This window comes from Antechinus flavipes, chromosome 1, assembly GCF_016432865.1.
Source record: "Antechinus flavipes isolate AdamAnt ecotype Samford, QLD, Australia chromosome 1, AdamAnt_v2, whole genome shotgun sequence".
Taxonomy (NCBI): domain Eukaryota; kingdom Metazoa; phylum Chordata; class Mammalia; order Dasyuromorphia; family Dasyuridae; genus Antechinus; species Antechinus flavipes.
Genome location: NC_067398.1, coordinates 257,535,984 through 257,543,906, shown reverse-complemented (window position 1 = coordinate 257,543,906; position 7,923 = coordinate 257,535,984).

Sequence of the window (7,923 nt, the reverse complement as noted above, 5' to 3'; positions counted from 1 at the left end):
TCTCAGGTCCTTAAGCAAATCAATTAATTTCCCTTGTGCTTAATTTATCATCTGTGAAATAGGAGGGGTTAGACTAGATAACTTGTAAGGCTGCTTCCAGTTCTAAATTTATGGCATGATGTTCTCAAGGAAGAAAAAGGAGAGAATTCCAGCCAAAGGTATAAGCCTAAACAAAAACAAAGTACATTCCAACCTCTGTGAGGAAAGACAACAGACTAGTATGACTTAAGATTTGTACAGGGGAATAAAGAGAAATAGAGCTGTCAAAACAAGGCTGTGTGATCATTCACCTAGAATGCTATAGGGAATATTCTTGATCAAGTTTAATTTGGTTGGTCTAGAGGGCTGTTCCAACCCTGTGGAATCAAATTATGGAGGGTTTTGAATAAGGACCAGAGAGATGACATGCAACACTGATCTACCTTCAGGACTATGTTAGTAAATTTTTAACAATGAGTGGAGATGGGGATGATGGGGAGGAAGAATATACACATGATACTCTTTTAAATTAAATCTGCATTATTAATATCCATTACTTTCTTAAGTCTAGACAATCAACAAAGCAATAAATCAAATTCTGATGTGTGGGTTTTATGATTTCTGTAATGTAAAAAAAAATTAGACTAAATATTTTACAATTGGCTTTCCATATAAAATATGAACTGGTCCCAGAAAATTGTGCTTTTAAAAATTTGGTCTGCTCTATAAATTAATGAATTAAAAATTAATTCATTAAGGATGCTATTAGTGATCATAAAATATGAAGTTTTTATATCTTGTATTTAACAACCTAAACCACTAAGTATACATGGATGATTTATCAGTTATCATCATCATCAATAATCATACTATTATTAAATATATATAAGCATATTATATTGTATTTATAGTTATATTATCTATACCATGTCATATGCATAGGATATATTTATATATGTTAATGATTTTATGGAAATATAATTTAGATTTAATAATTATAGATTAAAATATATGTAATTCATTGTCATTATTAGAGAGCAAGTACACCTGTGATTTCTTTAGCAAATTGAACTCCCTGGTGAGAAAACTCTTTCTATTAATATATTGTTATCTTTTCTGAAACTTAGACTCTTAGATAGTTGCCTAGAGCACCCAAAAGTCAAATGACTATTCAGAGTGAACAGCCAGCATGAGTCAAATGTGGAACTTGAATACAGATCTTCCTGGCTTTGAAGACAGCTACCTCTCCACCATAATAAACTGTCTCACTTCATCATCATCAATTATCTATCTCATCATCAGGAATGCCATTAATTATTATTAATTATAATATCCAGAGTTAAATAGACTTTAGGGAATTATCTGGTAGTCACCTCAGGGAGGGAATAATATTATTGTAAATTGTTAATATTTCATAGGGTAAAAAAAATCATTTTTCTATTTTATTTATAACATCACTAAGTTAGGATTAAGACTTTTTTTCTTTATGTCCTCATTCAGGGACCAGCCCCTCTAGATCAATCAGCTAGTCTCTGAAGGAAAAGGTTAATAGATGAAATTGCCCAAATCCTCCAAGAAATATGCATGCTAAACCTTACCTAACTAGGACATCTTATTTCAGTTTAAAATATAAGCAGAATCTAATTTAGATGAATTTCAGCTCCAAAGCAACATATCTCTCTTTGCATTTCTCCAGTTAAAGTAACCCAGTTCATGAAGGAGAAAACCAACTATATTACCTCTTTATTAATATGCCTACCACTCATTAATTAATGAGCAACAATCAGGGTTGATTTCTCCTATCAAGGACATTCTCTTTCAAATATATATATTTGACATTCAGTGTCTCCATTAGATTTCCTGGGAGAAACTGCTGAGCATTAATTTATTGATCATCAGCTAGCCTAAATAATAAATTATCAGTTATCCAGAAGCTCTGTCTCTCAGGCTTTTCATTCATCTCAGGACCACTAGCAAGAATTGATTTCCAAGGTCTGAACATTGTTTTCTCGCATAAGCCAACATGACTACTTCATCCCCAAATTCATTCCAAACAGGCTTGCAGTAATGTGTAGGTGACATTTCACTGTTACTCCTTCTAGGAATCTGACAGGCCTGAACATCGACAAGTTTCAACAATCACACCAAACCTTCAGGGACAGGATAAATATAACCCACTTTCAGGCTTCTGTCCACTGCACATTGACTCAAAAGTGTAATGAAAACTGCAAGGATAGGTCAATTCATCTCACGCCTCAAATGGCCAGACTCACATTATTCTGCTAAGAGGTAATGGAGACCACAGCAGAGGCCCTCCTATAAATAAAATGTAAATTCCATCCAGGGAAACCATTCTGAAATTCTATTTAGTGCACCAAATGGAAGAACAGAAGGTTAATGACTAATCCAAAGCAGAGCCAGGGAACACTCTTGATGAGAGAAATTTTCACATCTCAATTCCCAGTTCTAGCTTTAGAACTCTAACAATGAGCCACAACAATGAGCCACATTCTCCCAGCTGCTAGCAGGTTCGTGAATTACCTGCTGGGTTAGCCATTGTCCATCTGGGTAAAAGATCATTTTTTGCTCAAGTATCCTTGAACAGGAGACGCAATGGGAAATAATAGATAAAGAACTGCTCTCAAAGCCAGGAAGATTTCTGATACCTACTGGCTGTGTGACAGTGAACAAGTCATACTTACTGCTCTAGACATCCCTCAAAGAATATAAGTTACAGAAAGAGTGATGACTTAGATTGATAAAAGGACTTTCCTCACCTGGTAGTTCCCTAGGTCAATGAAATCTCGAAGTCTAGCTGTATCTTTATCCTATTCTGGAACAAGTAACTAGGCAGAGATACCTCTTTAGAACTGTAAATTTGGAACTGGAAGATTTGGACCATGCAATCCAACTGTCTCATTCTAGTTCTTAGCACAGTGCCTGACACATAGTTGGCACTTACTAAATGTTTGTGCAATTGCATTTTACAGATGAGGAAATTTAGCCTTGGAAAAATGAAATAATGTATCTAAAGTCATATAGCTAGCTATTAAATGGCAAACCCAGGACTGAAACCCAGATCTTTAGTGAGGCAGCTGATGATACAATAGATAGAATGCTAAGCCTAATGTCCCGAGCTCCAATGTTGTCTCAAATACTTACTAGTCAAGGGATCTAGTCAAGTCATCTAACTTCTGCCTGCCTTGATTTCCCCAATAGTAAAATAAGAATATTAAGAGCACCTCCCTCACTGGGTTGTTGTAAAGATGAAATAAGATAACATTTGGGAAAAAAGCACTTAGCACAGAGCCTGGAAGGGAGAAGAGTAGACTCTTCCTGTTGAGAGGAAGAAGGAAAAGTCAATTGATTCTAAGAGTTTAAAGTATCTAAAAGGATTTTTTTTTCCAGACCAGGGATGTGAAATTCTGTCTCTAGTGTGTTATTGATCCACAGATACAAAGTAATTAAATTTACTTCATTTTTTAAATAAATATAAAACTTTCAATATATATTTTTATATAAGAGGAAACTGAGGAAACTTGGTCCCTCTCACCTCAACTAAGCCTTAATTAGCAATTTTGCCTCACAGGGAAAGTTACACAAAATACACCCAGGCCAAACAGCAATAATACACATTCATGACATGAAAATAATAAAAGAAATTCAAATAGATTCATTTGAATGGGAAAAAAAACATTAGTCACCCAAAAATGGTCCTTACATCATTAAATGAGTACAATGTTACACTATATAAATGTCAGTCCCCTGGTAGAATTACCTTTTGCTCTGCCCTATTTTATACCTTTACCCCCATTACATGTTATTCTCTCTAGCAACTGTATGTTTCAAGCTGGTACTGTTTTCCAGATATAATGGAAACCTGATCAAGAGGTCCCCATATAGTAAATGGGCATATTAGCAAAGAAAATGGAAATGACCCAACTTGGAATAATCCCTACAGGAAGAATTCTTTATCTTAGAGCAGAGAAATCCTCCCCTCCCTCCCTGTCTCCAAATAATACCATTTCAACAGCAATAACAAAACAATATGTGCAGCTTGAGAAAGATTTCCTTTTCCTACAGTGTCCAACTAACCAGGGGTCATTTTGAAATGCTGTGATGCTGTGAAATCTACAGAATGAAGAGCTGGCTTTTCTTTCTCCTCTGTAGCTATCATGAGAGCATAAAGAAAATAGAGGAGGGGGAGAGACCGGAAAGGGGGCAGACAGCTTAAGTCTTAGCTCTGGTTTTGCACTGCGTGGTAATTACTCTAAAGCATGTATGACTCATTTAGCTACACTACTGTATGTTAGCAGATTCGAGGTCTGGCAGGAATGCTTGACAAATGATGAAAGATATAATATTGGTTTCTTGCACACAGCCAATCCTAGGATCCCACTGTGCTGTGAAGGCCTTCTCATACAGGCAGAGCAGTGTCTCAAGAGTAGAAGCTGATTACAGAACGGTGGTAAGTTGACATCTTTAAAAACAGCTGTTTGGGGGTTTGTTGAACAACGTTTCTGAAGCGCTGCCTCCGATTTCTCATACACACCCACACCAGCCTCTTCCAAAATGTAAACTACGCTAAATCATCTTCTAACCGTTGAGTCCTAAAATAGGAACATAACATTTTAAACCCCCGAGACTACAGCATTAAGAGTGTATATAATGAGATGGGTGCAACGAGGAAATGTTTTTGTTGAAAGAGCTTATGGATGTCAACTGTAAGGGTGATTTACATAAAAGACAGTTAATCATATCACTGCTGCTCTGAAGCAAGTCGTACGGAAAACATTCAAATTATGGCAACACGTTATGTTAACAGATTAGTAAGTGGTGAATTACCACTCAAGTGTATTTAAAACCCAAGGCTGTTGAAATGAGGGGATATCAGAGAATGCCAATCAGAATCCTTGGTACAGATGAAGGCCCTATGTTACTTTTCATATAGGACAATGTGGTCAGCATCAAGCATGTGTGGACAAACAGATCATCCACCAAGATGGTGAAATTTGAGGCATTCTAAGAAGGACTCCTGCTCTCCAAAGACCTCCTCCACATGTGTGTCTTTAATCTTCACCATTTGATTACTAGAATTTTGAGCTGGTAAGACCCTCAGAATCCAATTTTTTTACTTTATAGATATGAAGACTAAGTCAAAAAAGTCAAAGCAACTTCATTAAAATCACACAGCTGGTCAGTGGTGGTATTGGGAGAAGAACTCAAATGTACCACTTCTTATTCCAATATTCTTTCTATCCTCTTTCCCTGGTACAATTTAGCTATTCGCTTGTTTGACTAAATGTGTGGCTGACCTCAGGAGTCCCTCTATCAGAAATTCATGTCTCAAATATGATGGAAACCATTGGTCTGATCAGGATATCCCAGTACAATAAATGGGCATATTAGCAAAGAAAATGAAAATGATGCAACTCAGAATAATCCTTAGAGGAATCATGCCATCTCAACAACAATAACAAAATAATATTTGCAGCTTGAGAAAGATTTCCTTTTCCTATAATATCCAACTAACCAGAAGTCTTTTTGAAATTCTTTGATGCTATGAAATCTACAGACTGAAGAGCTGGTATATCTTTCTGCTTTGTAGCTATCATGTGAGCATAAAGAAAATAGAGGCATAAAAATCAAGGTGTTATCTCATTTGTCAACAACTTAGAAGGCATTAATTTATCAACTCATTATCTGAAAATAAAATACGAAAAGACTGGGAGTTTTAATTTGGCAAGGAGAATAGGAAAATGGTTTTGAAGCACAAGATATCATGGTAAGGAGCTAGGAGTAGATATAGAGAAGCATCAGGGTCTAGGTCCTGAGATGTTGGGGGGAAGCCACGGTAAGGTCATCCACAGAAAAAGAAGGTTGAAGGGAGATGAAGATAAAAATCAATCTCCTTTAAAATTTTGCCTTGGGCTGGTGCACATGGTAAGGACAAGCATGGCTAAAGTCCAGACTCCAGCTAATATGAAGATTAGTTGGCAAGTTTAAATGAAAAGCATCTGGGATAATGTTAAAATCTTGGAAGAACAAAGCAAAAATTTATAGCATCATCATCACTAAATTAGCACCACTAAAGAGAAGTAGTTGTGGGCATATTCTATAGGAGCAACACCTCTCTAAACTCAATTAATGAACAAACTTTCAGTTTTCTTGAAGGACTTAAGATCTCTAACATAAATGGCAGATTGTACATATTTATGGGTATAGACACATCAGCAACTAGGTGAGTGCACCTAGACTGAACTTGGAAGTGGGAAGACTCATCTTCATGAGTTTGAATCTGGCTTCAGACACTTAGTAGCTGTGTGACCCTAAGCAAGTCACTTAGTCCTGTTTGCCTTTGCTCATTTATAAAATGAGCAGAAAAGAAAATCTCAATTTACTCCAGTATTTTTTTTCCTTTTTTTTTGTTTTTTAAATTATAGCTTTTTATTTACAAGTTATATGCATGGGTAATTTTACCGCATTGACAATTGCCAAACCTTTTGTTCCAATTTTCCGCCTCCTTCCCCCCATCCCTTCCCCCAGATGGCAGGTTGACCAATTCATGTTAAATATGTTAAAGTTAAATTAAATACAATATAAGTATATATGTCCAAACAGTTATTTTGCTGTACAAAAAGAATCGGACTTTTTTTTTAGCCTGTGAAGGAAATCAAAACTGCAGGCAAACAAAAATATAGGGACTGAGAATTCTATGTAATGGTTCACAGTCATTTCCCAGAGTTCTTTCGCTGGTTCACTCCAGTATTTCTGCCAAAAAAATCCCAAATGGAATCACAAAGAGCTGAATATGACTGAAAGGATCAAGCAACAATGGCTACATATCCCAAATGTTTCATTGTAATCATTTTAATTTCTTTTAAAATTACATATGTTAGTACCTTCTTAAACAGAATATATTGCAAATAATTTTTCTTCTGATGACAAAATCAAAGGGGCAGCATGGTACATGTTTAAAATACAGAACTTAGAATCAAGATTCAGATCCTGTCTTTGACATTTAAAAACTTTTTATATGGGAAAATCATTTAACTCTCAGTCTCCTCATTTGGAAAAAGGGAATAATAATTCCCATTATTCTCTACTTCCCAGAATTGTTACAATGTTCAGATAAGATATTGTATATAAAGCATTTTGCAAACCATCAAGTACTGTATGAGTAGTATGGCTTAGTAGACAGAGATCTAAATTTGAAATTTAAAAAACTTAGGTTTAAGTCTTGGCTAATAAAAACTGGTTTTAACTCCCAGAAAGTCACTAAATCTCTAAGGGTGCTCTCTAGGATGATAAAGTTATAGAAAAGGTGCTGTCATGTGTTAGGAGAGGGAGTTTCCACACCTGGGAATTCACTATATTAATGAAATCCTTCAAGTACTAAATAAATATCAGTAGCTATTGTCATCATTATGAATATCAGCTAAGGCTATAGTTACTCATTTTAACTAAAATGAGTAAACTTTTCTTAAGAAATTTCCATGGCTAGGATCCAGGAGAATGAATATAGATTTGACATAAATCCTGATCTCAAGAAGCGTACAGTTTATTAGAAGGAATAAGACAAGGATACTAGTATCTGTGATGAAGATACCTTGTCTGGTATCACAAGCTGAAAACCACATGAAACTGTGGGAGAAGTGGGAGCAGGGGCCAGAAATCCATGTGGCAGACACTTCCAGAGACCACTTCAAAACTTCAAGAAAGAGAAGTCACATAAACTAGATGCTATCCCCTGGAAGCAGCAAAAGGAGGAATACGCCTTTTTGGGAATTTATCCAATTCAGATTTTAGAAAATCTTTTATAGGTCATTGTAGAGCCTGTTTTCTAGGAATTCTGTTTGTTATTTTATAAGATAGCACAGTGGATAGAACTCCAGGACTTGAGTTGACATGTATTAGCTGAGTGATTCTGGCTAAGCCACTTCA